This window comes from Macrobrachium nipponense, chromosome 29, assembly GCF_015104395.2.
Source record: "Macrobrachium nipponense isolate FS-2020 chromosome 29, ASM1510439v2, whole genome shotgun sequence".
NCBI lineage: Eukaryota > Metazoa > Arthropoda > Malacostraca > Decapoda > Palaemonidae > Macrobrachium > Macrobrachium nipponense.
The window spans coordinates 71721795-71743681 of NC_061092.1; the positions used below are offsets into that span (position 1 = coordinate 71721795).

A 21887-nucleotide genomic window follows, 5' to 3' on the forward strand; every position below is an offset into this window, starting at 1 on the left:
TCTCATTACTATTGTTAGCTGTACGTGACAAAATCGATCATAGTAATAACACGTAGTCTGAAAAAAAAGTAAAGTTTTTGTTATGTTTTCGTGGGAAGAGTGTATGGGGGCTTCCGCTCAGTAGTCTCAGACGCTCTTTCCAAAAGTCACTTCCCTACCAGACAATACACTCGGCATCGCCCGCTCTAAAAGCATATTTGAGTAAGGAGGGTTGAGGGATGAAAATGCCGATAACGTTAGTTTGGCCGATGGCGGTGTTCTATACATCAGCATCCCACAGAGAGAGAGAGAGAGAGAGAGAGAGAGAGAGAGAGAGAGAGAGTAGCTCCCCCTCCGAAGCCGTAATCAATAGCAGCCACACTGCCTGCCGTATGATTCACTAGAGTATAAATGAATATCGGGCACTTAGAATAAAGTGTTTTCATCTCCGTTCTGATTGAATAATATTGAAGATGCCAGTATCAAGGCAGCTGATGATATGCAATCTTCCTTTAAAAAGGCAAAGCCACGATCACGCGTCACCATGCGTTTCGAATGTACGACACGACAGTTAGGAAGATCGGCGGGAAATCGTGCGTTGTGTGTGTGTGTGTTTGTGTGTATGTGGAGGCGAAGTGAGAATCCCTCTCTTTCTCTCATTCTCCCTATCTCATCTCTCACTCTTGCAGGAACAAAATAACCCGCCCTCACCCACACGCGTCCAAACACAGAGAGAGAGGAGAGAGAGAAAGAGAGTGAGAGAGAGCATCCACACTAACCAACGCTCGAGCGAGCAGTCTCCCTCGCTCCTCCGCCGACTCCCCTCAGGTCGTCTCTGTGTTTTCCTTAATCGTCGTTTTTGTTTCATCCCTCCGGTCCTTCGGTGCAGTTTCCATTCGACAAAGATAAGATCCCAACGAAAGGAGAAGTGCAAAATGGGAAAAGATAATGAATGAAGTGATGTGAAATAGTAATTGTGAGAGTGATGGAATATATATATATATATAATGATGGTTCAGCCCCGGTAAGAGTTTGAAGGATCGGAACAGAAAGGCTGCTTGGAAAATTATCGCATAGAAACCACCTGTGTGTTTCCTTGTTCCTTCCTTCCTTGGGAGCGTCCATTATGACATGGAAGAGGACCCTCAAGAGACTGACGACGTTTATTCACTTCAGGTCAGTCAGGCTTTTGTTTCGCCTTGCATAGATAGACTCGGTTTGAAAGTTTGGATATAGGTAGTACTAGGATTTCGAAGTGGAGTGTTCTCGCTCATTGTTTCGTTCGAGCGTCATGCGTAAAATACGGCCTCTCTCTTTATATATATATATATTATAATTAAAAATATATTAATTATATATATAAATAATATATAATTATATAATGCGAATACCACGGGAAATGATAGACAGGAATCCAAGCGCTTTCGTCTTTATTCAGACATCGTCAAGGATGTCTGAATAAAGACGAAAGCGCTTGGATTCCTGTCTATCATTTCCCGTGGTATTCGATTATTTATTGAAGTCAACGTTTGGCATTTTTTTTTACTACTGTGATTTTTAAGCATATATATATATATATATATAATATATATATATAATATAATATATATATATATATATATATAAATTGATCTTACTGGTTTTCGTTCACGCGACAAGATGGTATAATTGAATGAGACCTAAAAAAAAAAAAAAAAACAAAAAAAAAAAAAAAAAAAATTCTGTTCCCGTGCAACATAAGGAAAAGGCTGTCATTTATCCACCGTAACTTACTAAATATTCAGGTATTATTTTATATTGCGAAAGATAAGTTGATTAGCTGATGTTTATTCATTAATATTGGCGTGCCTTTATATATAGTGTGTATACCTATGTATGTATGTATTATGTATATGTATATGTTTATGTATATATTATATATATATATATATGTATATATATTGTAAATATAATGTTAGTATACAGAAATAACTTGTCAAGTGGATAAACTTCGCACATAACACAAAAGAACAACTAATAAGTAAATAAATACCGCGGATTGTGATTATAATAAGCATATGAAAGAGCTGCATGAAAATATGAATGGATTATGATTAGGATGAAGACATGAAAACAAGTAAAACAAAACAGTCTTATATTCTATTTCGTCTATAGTATTCATACTCCAGACTGGATTTACTTCACTTTCATGTATAATTTCAGATATTTAAGGCAAAATCCCTAAGGTTCCGGGCAAATCATCTTTCAGCTCTTTGCATCACTAGTAAGTGTGTTTTTAACTGAATAAAGGACAGATGGTAATATCCTAACCAAATTGCTTAAGACATATTTGGTAGTGTATGGAGAGATGGAGAAAGTTCCGCAGTCAGAGGTTTTCCACAGGGCTGCCTGTTCTGCTCTGTGGGGCTTGACTGGGGGGCTCTGCATTGACGCACGTTGCGCTTTGGAACTTATGTTTCCCCAAGAATGGCCCTGAATGAAGTTTTTAAAATGAAGAGCTCGGATACAACAAAAGTCAAATGATATATAATACCACACAGACACTTAGAGAGCATCACTTCTCTCTCTGTATAGAGGGTTTCAACTTAAGCATGCATCTCTAAGGAAGTAAGAGAATGTTCTATTTGCGTGTTTGTGTGTGTCTGTGTGCGTTTAAAATATAATTACTAAAAGCACTCTGGCCAAGTCACGTGGTAGTCATCATTTCTGAAGACCTAACTCATGCAGGTCGCTGACGGAATCCCATGAAATCTTATAACCGGTTGCGTGGAACAATTTTCATGAAGATTTCAGTCATATTCGTGGATTAAGAATTCCCTTGATAGTATCTGTCACAGATAAGAATCGCCTGTATGATCTCCTACCCATTCCACCAACGGGTATTCTTGAAGGGGAAATAAGGTCATACCAGGAAAAGTACAGAAATGTGGCAGTATTGAAAAAGCCACACAATTTCATAGCATGCATTGCCACATAATTTGCACTTATCATGGATTGACGTGGCAACCTGCAAAAGATTCTGCGCCCTACATTTACGATCGTGACCGCTCGCCTTGCCTATTCTGTTCATAGTCCTTACCAACATTCCCAAATCAATCGGTAAACAAAAAACAAAAAGAGAAAAAAATTACCGGACAAGTCTATTCATTTGTTTCCTGATTGTAAGAAACAATTCTTTATCACTAACTTAATCTGGCGCACAGAAAAAAAAAATAAAGTTTCAAGCACGCTGCCACTATCAAGACTTTCAATGAATGGTTCAACATTACCTGACACACTCAGTGGAGTGTTCGTGAAGTTAATACACATGCCGCCAGGGGGAGTAGCCCAGAGTGCTCTCTCTCTCTCTCTCTCTCTCTCTCTCTCTCTCTCTCTCTCTCTCTCTCAAGGAATGAATGTAAGGAACTCATGACTTCACGGTTTTTAACACTAAAATTCTACGACTACCCAGATTTTATAAAAGTCCTCTTGAAGCATTGGACTTTGCTTGATAACAGAGTTTGGATGGCAGCATTTATGCCATTTGAAATGAAGAGCATGCAAGCATTTTCCCCTGAGAGATGGAGAGAGAGAGAGAGAGAGGGTGTTTTAAACTTGCAGTTATTCATTTGTTTTGGTGTACTATGCAAGTTTCATTTTACCAACCCAACAAATACCTTTACAATATATGGAGCGCTGACCATTGAAGATTTTGAAAAACTGGCTGTCTGTCTGGTGTCCCAGTGAGAGCCACCACCAGAGCAGCCGCCAGTGGAGGCACAAGAACGCCAGTTTCAGCAAACAGGTGTTTGTTGGAGTTCGGTAATGGGATCCTCATTGGAGAGCCTACGCTTGCCTCTCTAGCTTAGTCCACGGAGGAGTTTTCAGATCTCTTATCATTTGGGAATAGTTCCAAGAAGCTTAAGCCCAGTCTGTACAAAGGAAAGTTGTTCGCAAGTCATGTTTGTAGAGATTTTTTTAGATGTTAGAAATAGGTTGCTAAATTTTCACAACAGTTGCAATTCGCTCCCAACTGTTTGCAGAAACATTTTCAGTGCTTCAAAATAGTTTGCAATTTTTAGAAGAGAGTTGACAGTAATTCGTTGAACAGACTGTAAATTGTTTGCAAACAGTTGCACAAACATTGCTTGCGAATGTTTGCAAACAGTTGCACAAACATTGCTTGCGAACAAATTTTCCTGTTGTAGACAGAGCTTTAGCTAACAACAGACAACAGTAGCTCATGTTAAATATTGCTTTTGATATTAATAGCAGGTATAACAAATCCTAATCCTCGTCGCGGCTCTTTTATTTATAAGGTAATGATCGTCGATCATGGTTGAACAATAACGAATGATTTTTTCAACGCCTACCTAAAGATTGTAAAGTATTTTTGTCAGTAGCATGAACCCGAAAGACTGTCTTATATTCATTATATGTAGCCTTGCGATTAAGCCTATAAAAACAATGAAGCCACTATAGGTGAAAAATATAGGAATTTAGTGCGGAAACAAAATAAAAGAATAAGTCACTCCTTGTTGTGGTGAAGTGGTGTAGTGGTCATAACCTCAGGCCCTTCAATACAAATTCCTACTCTCTATCAGTGGCGTGGTTGGTAAGGTGTTTGCATCCCACCTCGGTGGTCGCGGGTTCGATTCTCGGCCATTCCATTGAGGAGTGAGAGATGTGTATTTCTGGTGATAGAAGTTCACTCTCGACGTGGTTCGGAAGTCACGTAAAGCCGTTGGTCTCGTTGCTGAATAACCACTGGTGCCATGCAACGTAAAAACACCATACAAACAAACAAATACTCTCTCTCTCTCTCTCTCTCTCTCTCTCTCTCTCTCTCTCTCTCTCTCTCTCTCTCTCTGCTTTCTAATATCTTGGGTAAAAAGATCTTCCCTTGTATCACTCCAGATGTGATATTTATCAGAAAATGAAATTATGCCTCGCTTACTACACTGTCTTGTAGAATCTGAAATGAGGAGACAAACCCTGGTGATAGAGATGTAAGCAAAGGCACCAGAAAAGGTGACATGTGTGAAAATGGCCACAACAGTGGAAACATCGAGTATGCTCATCCTTGACTGGTTAGGGAAAGACACTGATCTCATACTAACAGGTGAACAAGACGGTTTAAGAAAAGTCAGGATTTGCGGAGATCAGATATGAGAGCGATTGTCAATGCTGAGCATCATCGTGAGCGAAGTGAATTCATAGTTGATTGAAGAGAAATCGTGGTTGGAGATGGAGGAGATGTTTAGATTAAAGCGACGATAGAAACTGGACAATTTAAGAACATGCAAATATTGTTCTTTCAATCAGCAAACGCCATAAAATTGACAAAGTAGTGCTTAACAAAATGCACCATATATCTACAGATGTTGCTTTATGACACATTTAAGGAAAACGGAATAATGAGGACCGAGAATGCTCTAAGCCAGTGGTTCCCAAAATTGGCCATACCAAGGACCCCAGATATGATGAGTCCCAGCCAATCGAAAGTGATTATTACCACAACGGGATACCAAGTACAACGAAGTATACATTTAGTATTTGTATATTCCTGCACAAAGTAAGTATCGGTAATTATTATAAAATATATTCAATACTTTTTTATTGCTTTACATTCAATACAAAGTAAAATTTGTGAAAACAGCCACAATCTTTTTTCTGAAGTTGAATAAATATAAATTTCTTCAGCGGACCCCTTAGGTCATTCTCTTGGACCCCCAGGGATTCGTAGACCCCAGTTTGGGAACCACTACTCTTAAGAGATGAAATAGCACTGGACTGAGGTTGAGACTTCCAAGTCAATAGAAACAAGAATGATATGCGATACAGGCTCTCTTGAGTTGGAATTGAGTGAACGACTCAAAAAGACCAATAAAGAAACGGCAGGTTGAAATGGTTTGAAAAATCAGATAGAAGAATAAATTGGCATACAGGAGTAAAACTGTATACATATATGACTCATGCGATCTTGATTCCTTTATGAACATAAATCATAGTATGGCATGGGGAACCATTTTTTTTTTGTGAAAAAACCTGACCTACCGTATGTTTTGTCGATTTGAGAATAATGCTCTTAGGAGAGGCATCAGATGGCCTGATATAAAGTGAGGAATGATGTCATGAAAGGCACACAGATGGTAATGATGAATGGCAGATGGAGACTGGCTGGACACGCCCTTTTGTGTCACCCCGGGGGAAACAGTACCACGTAATACTGTCAAACAGCGCCTCAGTGGCGTGGTTGGTTTGGTGTTTGCTTCTCACCTCGGTGGTCGCGGGTTCGATTCCCGGCCATTCCATTGAGGAGTGAAAGATGTGTATTTCTGGTGATAGAAGTTCACTCTCGACGTGGTTCGGAAGTCACGTAAAGCTGTTGGTCCCGTTGCTGAATAACCACTGGTTCCATGGAACGTAAAAACAGTTATACTGTCAAGCCCCTAAATGCACCCGAATAGTGGGAAGACCCAGACCTACTCAGAGGAGAAGTATGAGACGAGAGGCTGGGGATCTGTCAAATTGTATAATGATGATCGTCATCTTCGCATCGAGCAAATCAAATGCTTTTGTATACGAGGTGAACTTACCACCCACCGTTAGTTCTAGTTTTTACTCCAATGGTCGTAGTAATTATCTCTAAAACTCTACCTTCAGAAATAGCTTTTCGATTAAGAGAGAGAGAGAGATTTTTGTTGTGGTTAAATACTTTGCAAAGGGTTTGTGGTGGGGCCAGTAACTAGCATAGCACTTACAAGTACGTGGCTAGTAGTGTTGACAACCTGTACCAATATACGAAAAGCTTTTCAGTTATTATTAATAAATAAATGATTCAACATTATCTTGAGTTTGGATGAAACAAGGAAGACTCCTCTGCCCTTTCACGAATAGATGGAATTAGGTTTCGAGGTAAAGGGGAGGAGGGGGGACGGGGAGGAGGAGGAGGAAATTTCCAAGAGAAAAATAAAAGGCAATTGTTGTGAAAGCTTCTTGACATTTCTTCAGGTCTCTTCTGGTACGCGGTTTTAGAGCCAACAATATAGTAATTGCTTTTGTTATTCACGTTCACGAACTCCATTCCCCGTAATTCGTTAGCATTCTGGATCATTGAGGTAACCCTTGCACGTACTGACATGATCCTGCATTGTATAACTAATGATTGTTCGATCTATTGTGTCAGTGTCTGTGTTTTTAATCTTAAGTACAACTATGTTACTGGGCTCGAATGCGGCTGTTTGAATAGCACAATCTGATGCATTGGAGAAGAACAATGCAGTGTCAACGTAAACAAAACCTTTTATTTCACTGTGAGAGGTTTATTGGGAGACAAGATCTTGTTGTAAAGGATGACCGTCAGTAAAGCCTAATAATTACTGGTCAGGTCGACGCATCAGCAAAATAAGAAAGGTTTTGGTAACATCCACCAAATAAGCCGCTTTGAAGCAGTGTTTCTGAAACAAACAATGACATTCATTTGTAAACATAAACAAATATAAAGCAGTCCTGAAATGTAACAAAGCAAGCCTCCAGCCAACCTGAAGACTAAATCCAACAGTATCGTTACGGAGAGAGGTACGAGCATCTGTTAACTTTTCAAGTACGAACTATCCTCGTGAATAAAGGTGGCATGACATAATATAGGCCAAGAAACATTGCGAATGAACCATAGTTCTAAAATGTAGTGTTGACTGTTGAAGATTCCCTATTTAGACATCAGTGCCACAGTATCATCTATCGAAGGATCCTTGTAATTTTTATAGTGGGTTTAACACCTTTGGAGTTATGAACCTCTGGGCGACGAGAGAACTCTTTATTCTTTTACTGACATCGCCGTCGATGTTTGATCTTTTGTGGATACATTTGAATATGCAGTAAAGGAAACTTTTTTATTTTTCTTTTTTTCTTAGTCCTTGCTCACCCACTGAGGAGATCCTGAAGAAGAAAGACCTTCGTGAAAGTCAACGAGGAAGGAGATTACTCAGCGTGAAAACGTTTGTCGAATCCCTGCCAACATTAAACTTTTAGCTAAACTAGAGAAAAGTGAAAGCCAAACTGGCAGCAGCATTACAGAAGAAAAGTAAAGTGAATGTCAAACCAGCATTTGTTGTAAATTTTTTGTTTTTGCCTATCATCAGAGATCTGTCGTCGTTGCTAAGGGAATTTGTTGCCATATATTTATTATGTTACATAATTATGAAGACACGGCAATAACATGTTGCATAATTAGTAAGATACGGCAGTAACACGAAGAACCCTTATCTATTCAACGTCACGCGATAACCGTAGCATGATTAAGTTCCTTTGTTTCTTACACATTTGCGTAGGTGGTCTTAGGACAGAAGTTATGGAATTATGTGATATTATCTGTAAGAACAAATGAATATTGATGGGATAAAACGTTCCAGCGATATGACGCAATGCAAAACGAGGATAGTTAAAAGTCACGTGTATTTAAGTGCACAGTATATTTCGTTGCCGTCGTTTTAACAACTGCCTAGCGAGGATAGTTAGAAGTCACGACAGAATGATCGAAGTTATTATTTTCTCCTTAAGATAAATACTGCCAAATTGTATAGATTCCTTTTGCTTGATTTGATAGCTATCATCAGCAGTAGCTTTCTACAAAGTTTTGAAAGAGTTGTTCAGCAATTATTAAAATCAAGGGTCTGCATAGTCATTCTCAAAAGAACGGGTTCAAACAAGGTATAAGAGTGCTATTATGTGATATTATCTGAGAGGACAAATGAATATTGATAGGATAAAACGTTCCTAGAGCTTAGTAGAATACTACTGCTGATGATAGCTATCAAGCAAAAGGAATCTATATAATTTGTTAGTCTATATCTTAAATGGAAAATATTACCTTCGATCGTTCTGTCGTGACTTCTAACTATCCTCGTTAGGCAGTTGTTAAAACTACTGTAACGAACTATACTGTGCACTTAAATACACGCTTTAAAAACTACATTGAGACAGTTATGGCAAGAACAGATGCTGGAATCAATAGGTACAATTATAATCTCGAGGAAGAGCAACATCAAACTGAGATTTTAGGATACACTCGAAAATCAAAGAGAGAAAATAATCACTAAAGAATTAACGTAAGAAATAAAACAACATCGATATAATAACAAATCATACATTCGTGGCCACATAAAACCAAAACCCCTTATAGGTGTAGATCGTCGTTCTTGAATTATGTCATTTATCCAAAACACCATAAAAGGAGTCGAAGAAAAGACTTTGTTGGAATGGCAGACAGAGAAGTAAGTACAAATTTAATGAATGAATGACCCGTGATATTTAGAAAGGAAAATCAACAAACACTGAGGGACCTTCAGTCATTCATGAATGAAACAAGTGAAAAGAGAAAGAGGGGATTGAAGGGTTGTTGGCACAAAGATAAAAAGAGATCCCAGAGCCAAATGAGATGTACAAATACACACGAGTTCACCATTTTATGCGATACCATTGATCTGTCACACCACTGATAGATCATCCTCATAGAGACAAGAAAAACAAAATGCGCCGAAGTTTCTTCGGGGCAATTAAGATTTCTGTACAGCGTATAATCAAGGCCACCGAAGGTAGGTCTATCTTTCGGTGGTCTCGGTATAATGCAGTATGAGCCGTGGCCCATGAAACTTTAAGCCATAGCCAAGTGGTGGCCTGACCTATACCGTTGCCAGCGAACGATTATGGCTACTTTTAACCTTAAATGAAATAAAAACTACTGATGCTAGCCGGCTGGTATTTGGTGTGTTTGATGATTGGAGGGTGGATGACCAACATACCAATTTGCAGCCCTCTAGCCTCATTAGTTTTGAAGATCTGAAGGCGGACGGCCAGACAAAGCCATCACAACAGTTTTACTTGGGAAAAGAAGTGTAGAAAGACAAACGCAGCGGAGGGTTGGGAGTTTGTTTGACGTAAACAGACGATGATCTCTGGAAAAGTTCCAGTATATCAAAGTGCGCAAAATGCTCGCAACCAATGAGAATGTCATGCTTGTTATATGCAAAGCTTTTTAAACTTGCCAAATGCTTTAACAAAGTAGAATGGGAGACCTTTTACTATGATTATGCCGAGTGACACTAGAGACTGCTACCCCATCAACCAAAGGTACTGTAAAACCTTACCGATAACCGCCTGTTAAAAAATAATTAAAGACTTATCACCCCGTCATTTTTCACATCATCAACTGGTCAGTTTTCACAAATTGTATTTTCACCAATCCCAATAATCGAATAGAATGTTAGACCAGTGGTTGAGTCAGTTGACTCATACTGTATAGTATAGTAAAGGAGCTTTTTCATTTCAAATATACAATACAAATCATTATCCAAAAATAACGCAGAAATATGAACGGGATAAGCTTCCATTTCTGTAAAACGACAAAAGCATACTATTGAAACAGAAGTAAGAGCGTTGAAAGACCAGTTCCACATCCGTCACAACTCGAACTGAAACTCCTTCGGTGTGCACGTCTGAATGTCAGTCTTCAAGTAGGTGGGGGAGACATTTATTCATAGCGCCTCAGTGGCGTGGTTGGTTTGGTTTTTGCTTCTCACCTCGGTGGTCGCGGGTTCGATTCTCGGCCATTCCATTGAGGAGTGAGAGATGTGTATTTCTGGTGATAGAAGTTCACTCTCGACGTGGTTCGGAAGTCACGTCAAGCCGTTGGTCCCGTTGCTGAATAACCACTGGTTCCATGCAACGTAAAAGCACCATAAAAAAAAAAAAAAAAAAAAGACATTCGTTCAAGTCAGGTGAACGAACTCTCGTCCTATAAAACCGGAAAGAGAAAGTACCTTGACCTTCGTCTGTTATCACATCCAGACATCGATTATGATTTCGCTGAACCCCAAGACCATCATCGATGTCATCAGATGAACGGCCAATCCTATTAGCTTTGAAGAAAACACAAACAACCTAACACGATTGAAGGACGTTTGACAACGAGACAGAGAGAGAGAGAGAGAGAGAGATGTGGGTAAACATCATGGAGGGCCTCCCTTCTTTTATCAGGAGAAATAGTCTGCTGCCTACGTCGAATAGAGACAAACTGTCGCATTATTAGTTCCTGTTGTAGATTAAAATTCGGGGGTCGTTGATATCAGTGGAGGCCTGCCATCGCTTCAACTGCAAGTACCACCGCGAGAGAAAGAAAGAGAATGACGCAGTTATGAGGGACAATCCTGGTATTGGAAGAACGAGACTAGAAAAGCGAAATGAAAGCTCAATGTGAGTCAAGCCATGAGCCGCAAGTATTGCTATGATTGTTGGCATTTTTCTTGCACCCTTTTCTTTATCTTCCATAAGCTGCAATGAATTATCTAAAATTTTGCACTATTCCTCAAGTCATTAATGTATAAAATATTTGGTGATGTGGTTAAGGTAAATGAAACTACCGATTATATATATATATAATATAGTATATATATATATATATATATATATGATATATATATATATATATATATATATATATATTTCATTTATAATTACGTATACACATACATAGCCAATTAAACAATGATATTCTAAGGACTCCTACGTGTCAGCTTAATTAAAAGGCACACAAAATAGAACCAGAGTGTGTTAGTAAAAAGAAAGGAGACTGGTGTCATGCCCGAGACAGAAGGTGAAGCTGGTGAAGGAAGCTCTATCTGACCCAAAGCGCCTTTCTTTAAGTGTTACTTGAGTCTTACGACTAAATGGGTCTTCCTGCTTTTCCTCCAATTTATTATCTTCCGTTTTCTCCTTCTGCCTTACCCTCCCCGTCTCTCCCTAACCTAGACAATGAGCTCCATTCTTCCTCGCCATAGCGCCAGCAGGGCAAACATTCCGAAGTGATTCTTTGTATGAGTAGGTATACCTACTCTTGGAACTGCGAAGGGAAGAACGGTGCCGCGGTTATGGTGTCATCAACAGATTATTCATTTCCCTTTTTATTCTTAGTTTTTATCTCAGTCTTTCCATCGGTATTGTTGTATATAATTACAGTTATATATTGTGTCGACCCTATCTCTTAACTCGTTATTTGACTTAGCACCGATACATACTGATAGGCTGCAAACACACATACATATACATTACATATATGAATGCCTAAGATGTCTTGGAGGTTACGTTGGTTCCTTGCGAAGGTTACTTATTGCAGCTACGCTATTACAACCAACTGGGATTAAGATATGGGACAGGATCTAGGATTTCAAACCCTGAATTTTCTAATATCAGAACACACTCATCAAAAGGCAAAATTCCCATCGAAAAGAGCCAGTTTTCCATTACTGGCACTACCAGCCAAACTGCGTACTTGACTATTCTTGAGTCGTTATATATAAAGCATCTCTCTCCCACTTTGAATGCAAATACCTCAGTTTCCCCCCCCCCCCTCTCTCTCTCTCTCTCTCTCTCTCTCTCTCTGGCCTGAGTTTCTTTGGGCGTGTGTGGCCGTTTCGCTGTTTTCATTCCTTCTTTCCTCTGCTTTCGATTAGATCTAATATTATATATATTATATATGTACATATGTATATATCGAGCTACAATGCCCTTTAATATCTAATTCGCTCTACCTCGGAATTAATATATTTTCATATATGCTTAAGAACCGAAGGGGAATTTTTTCTCGATAATAGACTTGCCTGGACCAGGGCGCGAACCCATGGATCCTTTCAAATCCAGGAACGTCAGTGAAGCTTTTACCTACTACACCACCGCGAGAGGCTAAAAGATAAAAAAAAAAAAAAAAAAAAAATTCATGTCGCCTCTCACCCTCATATACCTTTCGCGCGCAGGTAATTAGTTGGTTTGGAGACAACATCAACCACCTCGACTCCAGTAGTGTTTGTAGTGCTTTTGACAGCACGTAGCCAATCTATAAGTCATATCACATTTCCGTGATTCATATACATATATCGAGCTACAATGTCCTTTTAATATCTAATTCGCTCTACCTCGGAATTAATATATTTTTCATATATGCTTAACATTCCCTTCGGTAAGCATATATGAAAATATATTAATTCCGAGGTAGAGCGAATTAGATATTAAGGACATTGTAGCTCGATATATGTATATGAATCACGGAAATGTGATATGACTTATAGATTGGCTACGTGCTGTCAAAAGCACTACAAACACTACTGGATTCGAGGTGGGTTGATGTTGTCTCCAAACCAACTAATTACCTGCGCGCGAAAAAGTATATGAGTGTGAGAGGCGACATGAAACTTTTTAGCCTCTCGCGGTGGTGTAGTAGGTAAAAGCTTCACTGACGTTCATGGGTTTGAAAGGATCCATGGGTTCGCGCCCTGGTCCAGGCAAGTCTATTATCGAGAAAAAATTCCCCTTCGGTTAAGCATATATGAAAATATATTAATTCCGAGGTAGAGCGAATTAGATATTAAAGGACATTGTAGCTCGATATATGTATATGAATCACGGAAATGTGATATGACTTATACATATGTATATATATATGCATATATATATATTTGATTATTTATTTACTTACATATATTCTTCTCTCTCCTCCCATTTTTACTTTCGATTTCTTGCATAGTTTAGATTTTTATGTGTAACATAATTTTTAATGAATGGTGTATTTAATACTTTGTTATAGTATTATTGTTTGTATTTACAGAAAGAGGATGTGATGACGTCAGCATGAAGCGTATCTTGTATAATAAACTATGACCCTTGTCCTGTTGGGGCTTCCTGAGCTGGTGCTGTCTTGGTGATTTCCTGACGAACGCATATATATACATATACTTACATGCATACATACATACATACATACACATATATATATATTATTTTCATACGTACGAGTCTCAGATAATACTCACAGGCATTCAACAAAAGTCAGGCTTTGTAGGAATCGTGTAGATTCATTTTTAGTTCCGATGACACTCCATCCTCATTGGCACATGAGTAACTCGACAGGAACGAATTCTCCATCTACCTCACAAAGGGAGAAAATCTGACCTCACAAGGCGGAAACAACAGTGAATGGAAGTGAAGGACGTACTCTCAAATAATTATAATGGGTGATTATCAGGTACACAAATATTGGAAACCTCTCAAGGCGAGAGATCTTGTAATGAACGTTTCTCCTCGTGGTCACTCTAAGAGGGCCCAGTTAACGGGAATTAATTCCCAGTTAACAGGAATTAATTCCCAGTTAACAGGAATTAATTGAATTGTAGCTTAAACATTTTCCCACGGAATCGAAATTGCATTTAACCCCGACCACTAACCTCTCTCTCTCTCTCTCTCTCTCTCTCTCTCTCTCTCTCTCTCTCTCTCTCTCTCAAGAAGAAGAAGAAATATAGACATGGCGTGTTTGAGCCACACGCGCCGTTTAATATCGAAATCATTATACCTTGGGAACAACTTCCCCTCAAGGGGAATCGTAGTTGATCACTGCTTCCGTCTCAGCCAGGATTCGAACCGTGGTGCAGTTTTGAGTCACTCATAGACGTTGTGTATGTATGCATGTATGTATGTATGTGTCATCGGGCGAACAATCGCGTTTTGATAAAGAAGAGTAACTGGGAACCAGAAATGTGACAGAAAATGCAATTTTAAAATATTTTCTTTGTATTACGGATTAAAAAAGGCTTACGGATGAAAATCGTCACGAGAGCAGCTTTTGCTAATCCCCTGAAAAATACCTGTAAAGTGCTTTATGTAGTTTAGATATGAGTGTAGACTGCCGCCAATTTGATAACAGTTGATGACATTTTGGGGGAGGGAGGGAATTGGGGGATTGTTGGAGGTGGGGTTCGGGGGAGAGGGGAACCTTAATAAAAAAAGTAAAAACTAGATCATTCATTGATTACAAAATAAATCATAAATCCAAATGAACGATAATTGGCGCTGTTGTCATTTGCATTTTAGATACCCATTCATTATGACTAATTGAATATGCAATCAAAAGGAACATCCATTTAGCATACGACGCGAGAATTCAAATCTGTATTTTGTGATGATTCTGTTACTCTGGGGCAGTTTTATTGACGGCTGTTTCTAACGATGACGATCCTGAAGCTCTGCATCGTCTGCCAGCAAAACGGGAAGAGTTCAAATCGTCCAAAAGGATTATGGAAGCAAAGGCGACAGCGCAAAGACAGTGTATAAACATATAAACAAAACTACAGCATTTCTGGCAGATATTGTTTACAGTTTCACATCACTGCCACTTGACACGAGTGCAGAATTTTGTGAGGTTTAATTTTGAACGCCCATGAATATGAGTGGACTAATCCGCTCTCACTAGCCATGCAATAGAAGAGATCCATGTATAGGAAATGAAATACGGGTTGAAGAGAGCGTAGGGTTTTGTCTGCCTCAATTCTGAGACCACAATGCATATTTTGCATTTGATTCCGCCTGGAAGAATTTCTTGCTTTCTATTCATTTTTATAATAGATCATGCGCAGTAGACCATGAATAATTTGATCATGATGGATTTTGTTAAATTACAATATTCTCCCATTTTACAAATTCAGTATTGTCAATGCTATGTCTTACGTATTTACTGAAACAAAAAATTATTCTAAAGTAACTTGCATCTACAATAAGCCACCCCTCCCCCCTGGAAATTGAAAATGTCTTGGAGTGAATGCCAGGGATATTAGTTTGTGTCCTGGAACAAATAATACTTTCCTCTTGTAAGATGTCATAGTGAATGACGTCTGCATTGCCTATCGTGGATATTGTAAAGTCTTAATTTTTAATGATCTTGAACGTGGTACGCTAAAATGTGAGTGAAACGTAAGCTTTTCGATGTCACTTAATGAGAAGCCGAGGGAATTATTACAAATTAACCACAGGGGCGCCACTACGCAGAGAGCTAGGGAGTTCGTACAAGGAAAGAGAGGCACATCGAGCAGGTGGTACTATTAGGAGGGAATTGGCAATAGACATACTGCTGCTGATTAGGAAAAGGATTGATTTTTGGAGTCCGTGTTTTAATCGCATCAATATTCGAGGCTTGAGATTGGCCATACCCACTTCACCCATAGGTATACCTTAGGGGGAGACATTGCCCCAGTTCTTGCTCACTGTGATGGCCAGCTATGCGTTGGGCACTTGCTGGTTCAATGTCCTAGATTCAATCGTCTTAGGGCGAAGTACCTAATAGCAGGGAAGAATATTTTAGAAATTTTAAATGATGGTGTTGAGTTAGATAACGTTATGGGTTATCTGAAAGAATCTGGATATTTTAATGAGATATAATTTCAGCATATTTAGTAGAGATTTTAGTCATGTTTATTTTATAAAGTATATATTTTTTAATCATAAAATTCCGGTAATTACTTAATTTTCTATTGGTTTTATCTATCATCATTTCATTTTTCCCGTTCACATTTGAACACTGGTATCATTCACTTGATCACAATTTATCATATTAATTTATATATTTAATTTTCATTAGGGCGCTAAATAATCCTGATGGGTTTCGGAGCTTCGTCCTTAAGACCTCAATTTCATAATCAATCAATCAGCAAGGCTTTAAAAAGGCGCTCTCTCTCTCTCTCTCTCTCTCTCTCTCTCTCTCTCTCTCTCTCTCTCTCTGGGAATAGGTAGACACGAAGGTCGTACTTGACAATGCTGAAGTGACTTTTAAGTGAAGACCGTTGGTATGGATCACTCGTAACATCAATAAAAAAACGACCTACATGATGGTGATGATACCTGGTAGCTTGATGTAATAAGACTGATTCGTATGTTAACAGGCCACCGAAACTTCCAACAGAAAAAGCGAAGCCAATAACTGAACTTGCTCTACTTAATTCCAAAAATATCTTCATCAGGATGAGCCCCATTATTTCGCGCCGAAAGGGAAAAAGGCCAATTTCATTACCCGGTGAAAAATAATGATTGGATATGGCTTAGAGGGGATGGACTGGTAATCACTTAATTCATGCTGTGCGCGCCGCTCCTCTTCTCTCTTCACAGAGAGAGAGAGAGAGAGAAAGAGATTGATTCATGAAATGAATTTGCCTTTCATCCAGCTGGGCTTTGTGACTTTCTCGTGGAGAGGGAAGTGGAATAAATGTATGATGCCCAGTGAATGGTCACGCTGGCGTGGTGAGGGATTATCCCGTAGAGAGAGAGAGAGAGAGAGAGAGAGAGAGAGAGAGAGAGAGAGAGAGAGAGAGAGAGAGAGAGAGAAGGTAATCTGACACTTACTAGGAAACCAAGCTAAAGATAACTGCTCCCTATTTCCACCACCTCCTTTGAGGATGGGGTTATAAATATAGTTGATACGATACTTGATGAATGCTATTGATCATTCACAGAGGTGACTCTCTCTCTCTCTCTCTCTCTCTCTCTCTCTCTCTCTCTCTCTAGGAAGAGTTAACGAAGAAAATTGACGATGTAGTCGTAGATATTTGTGTACCGGCTTCACAATAGAATAAGACGAACAGAAATTTCTCTCACATGGCCAAAATTTGTTTGCTACAGAACATTACTTAAAACTAAAACAAAGGATGTCAAAATTGGGGCCCCATTTGTGAAATAGGTTGAATTAGAACTCTTGAAATGGTTTATATTAAATCAGTATTATGGAACGACTCCAGGAGACCGCAAGCAAACAAGATTTTAATAAGAGAAATGGTGTTGTGTGCAAGTAGTACGTTCGATAAGAAAATTGCTTTCCTTGGAATGGCCACCTAACGGTGACAACAGAGAGAGAGAGAGAGAGAAGAATTATTTATAGTTCAATTATTAGCACTACAGAAAACTTCGGCGAATAGTAACTATACTCTGTTTTTTTTTCCATCTCTCCATCCGCCTGTGGTGCTTTTGCATGGTAACACTGCGTCCCGGGCTTTGAATAGTCACGCTATGTGTAAGTTTTAGGTAAATAAAAGGATATCTGGGTGTACATTTGCAACTGAAAAGTGTTTTAATAATTTCCTGTATGAAAAGTACACCGTTAATATTCGAAATAAAATATTATTATTATTGTTGAATGTAAGCTGAATGTAACTATCTAAAGCCCGGAGCGCAGTGTTACCATACGGAAACACCACAGGCGGATGGACAGATGGAAAAAAACAGATTATAGATATATCAATAGACATATAGTTCATGAAGTTATTTACTCTGACCTTCAGTCAAGACCAACAAATGATACATGTTTGGTGTGGCAATCCGCCTCTATCCACTGAGATAAAAAGACAGGCAGCCGGAATAAAAATCCTAGAAACGTCAAGAGTAGTCTAGTAATAGCAGGTATATACTGAATCCTTAAGAAGTATGGAAAAACCATCTTTATAACATCCTCAAAAGCAACGCTATTTCCAATTCTAAAAATACTCGACGTTGGTCAGGAAAAATTTAAAAGAGTCCACTTCTGCAAAACATTTCGCGGGCCTTGCTTTCACCACCCATCGTTTTCTTTTGTTAATAATAATAATGATTTTAACTGAATAAAAAGTAATATAGTTGTGTGCCTTTCATCAAGAACCAAGATTTTTCATTATTTTATTTTTAATTTTTTAAATATTTTGTCTACCACAGCCATCCTATTCGACTGGGTAACTTTTTTTAATAGTGTGGGGTTCCGGGTTGCATCCTGCCGCCTAAGGAGTCCATCACTTTTTCTTACTATGTACGCTGTTTCCAGGAGCACACTCTTCTACATGAGTCCTGGAGCTACTTCAGCCTCTAGTTTTTCCATATTCCTTATCATGGATTAGATGTTATTCCCATCTATCGTTCTTTGGACATATCTGGTTCTTAGGGCCTGGTCTCCTTATTATTATGATTTTTATTATTATTGTCGGAGTGTAGTCATTCACTGCAGCCTGATGAATAATTCACTTAGATTAAAGTGATTTTAGTTTGAAAGAACTCCTTCTCACATTCCATTTTAAAGTTTCGTAATTCGAGTGTAATGTCAGTTGGAAAAACAAAAGTTAGGAAATGTATGTTTGCAATACAGCAGTGCAATTAAAGGTAGACTTCGAACCGCTGATTGCATAAAGGAGATCTAAAAGACTGACTGGCAAGGCAAAGCCCATAAGTAAAGAAACAAGTAAAAGGGATGACCACATTAATCCTGGATTTACCAGATACCTCCTCAGTTTCAGTCAGTCGGCCGATTGAATTTAGTCTTTCTCATTTAAGCAAAAAAAAACGCCATTTAGGACCAGTCCAAAAATAGCGTAGCAGTACAAGCATATCAGTAGTGTGTCCATATTCAGTTCCATGAGCGTACCCTAATCCAGTAAGATGAAAAGCCGACAGTTTTTATCTCAGTGCAGATCAAGGAGGAGGAGGAGGGGGGCTAACAAGAAAGGAAGGAAATGAGAAGTTGAGAGGTGTAGCGAAGTAGGTGACGTCGAGGTTCATCTTTCTAAAAGAACTGTAACCGACGACAGACCTTCATTTGACTCAAATGAACGTCCGAGATCCATTTGAAACTCTAGTATTTGGATACAGTGTAAAACCAGAACAATATGAGCTTGGCACGAGAAAATTTTGTTTTAAAAGTTGTTCGAGTCATTGAAATTAGTAAGCCACATTCTTCATGATTAAATCTCCAGATCTGCTTTATCGGTCGTCTCCGGTTAACGAACATGAAATACTACCGAAGATGAAAATAATGAAGAGGTGCTGTGATTTGCTTCTCTCGAATTAGCAGAACTGGCGGCCATCGGAAGAGATTTCAAGAAGGCAGCCTCAACTTGAATGTTACACAAACAAACGTTTAATCTGTACGTTTTCCGTTGAAGGTCGTTTCTCTTGGTAAACTTGTTTCTCAAAAAAAGGACAATGCGCAAGATGACACCTGTATAAGACAAGAATATAAAATAAGTTATATGATGTTAATTAATACGGCGTGTAAACTTCATAAAAAATGAACCTTCAAGATCGTTGAGAAAGCTAATCCTTGAAGAGACAGAAGAAGAAAATCCATTCACAAAGAGGCTCCTCCCTTTCATTATGTGCGTTAAGGGATATTGTCTGGCCCTGAAAGTCTCTTCCAGAATAAAAAGCCTTAACAAGAAGGGGTAAATACCGAGCCTCAGGTTATTTGAGGGGTTAAGAGCCTTCCCCCAAACAAAACACCCCCCCCCCCCCTCTCTCTCTCTCTCTCTCTCTCTCTCTCTCTCGTTTTCTATACAGCCAGATAGTTAGGATGCACTAAAGCCCTTTCTTTCCACGCTGAATAGGGGGTATTTTTAATAGCGTCCTCTTCACACTTTACTCCTTTTTCTGCTTTTTCTGTTTGTCTCTCCAACTCTGAAATCATAAACTGCGCAAAGGTTCTTTCTTTCTTGTGAAGGTTGATTTTAGGAAACCAAGATGTAACCGTTCATTTGCAACCCCTTTTGCTCTAGAATGGATCACTAATAGTATATGGTAGACATTGCTACTCAGAGTATTTACGAACAGTTTTACTGCTACCAGAAGTCAAAATAACAGTAGTCATTTAGAGGTCAATCCCTTTTCTTTTATCAATGTGTAAGAGAATAAATTGATTTTATCCGTCACTGGAATTGATCCCAAACGGCGCTTGGTCTTCAAGACCTGAATTTCATAATCAATCAAACAAACGAGCCAGAGCCTCGACTGAGTACATTGATGAAGAATGTTGCAGGTAATGCTAGATCGTTTATGAGTGGAAAACAAAAGTAAAAAAATCATGAATAAATGCCTGAAATAGCCTATGTCATTCTTTCAGCCAGAAGAATGTTTCTGTTGAACTAAGTCTTTATGCCGAAGTTAAGAGTGGTGAATGTGGAAGCATCGTCAGTCTTGAGTTAATGAAAACTATAACAACCCCCGTAGGGTGATAGTGCTGTCAGTGCACCTCATGCGGTGCAATGTAGGTATTAATCAAGGTTCTTTGCAGCGTCCCTTCGTCCCATAGCTATAACTGCTTTCATTCCATTTACTTTACCTCTGTTTATATTCGCTTTCTTCCATCTTACTCTCCACCCTCTTCTAACAGTTGATTCATAGTGCAACTGCTTTGAGGTGTTCCTCCTGTCACACCTTTCAAACCTTTCCACTGTCAATTCCCGTTTCAGCTATGAATGGCCTTAGTTACCCTTCTGGTTGGCATTGTATGCCTAAAATCTATCAATCAATCAATCAATGAAAACTAAAGCGACGTGTCGGTGAGGTCAATAGATAAATGCAGGTCAAAAGATCCGGTCATGTCAGGGGAACGGGAGAGGACAAGCAGGAGTAAATGGCCTGAGTAGGATGAAGAAGAGACTGAAGGAGACCTCAGATCAATGGGATGAAGGAAGCTGTGACAGAAGCGCTGTAGCGAAAGTGTCTCAGTCAAGGGAGGCTGGGGAGGGGGGGGGGGGGGGGGGACCATGGAAGAAGCTAAATGTCAGTGGCAAAGCCAACGGAGCAGAGTGAGTGGCAGAGTGCAGCTAATGAGGCTTTGTTAAAGGTGCCTGAAGTGGATGGATGATGATGGGGCAGCCTTTGTAGTATGGAAAGTAGTAGTTTATTTCTTTGTGATAATTCTTTCGTGATTAAAATGTGACTAAAAATCACGTTATACTGCATGTTCAACCGTTGTGTGTGTGTGTGTGTGTGTGAGAGAGAGAGAGAGAGGATTATACGCGTAAAAATAACCACAAAGCTCTCAAGAAATTCATATCTCCATAAGCGCTAAATATGACATAGAGTGTTTATCACCATGTCAGAATAGTTGTCCTGATCCACGCGAAGTCTTACGCGTAGAGCAAATGGATCGTCCTCGGCTCCCATTGACAGAATCAATGACTAAATTCTTTTTATTGAACAGACAGCTATTACACAGAGGGTCGAATGCTTTAAGGTTGCAACGCTTAAATAGTAAAAAGGGATCTGGTGCTGTCCGAAGCTTCCTTTTCCGTAGATCACCAAATCATTTCAGAAAATTTACC

General features: G+C 39.1%; 1 pseudogene; it reads left to right on the forward strand.

Annotated features, from left to right (window-relative positions):
• Positions 1-591: 591 nt before the first annotated feature.
• The window catches only part of LOC135206284 (uncharacterized), a 227293-nt pseudogene continuing 205997 nt past the window's right edge, over positions 592-21887 (forward strand).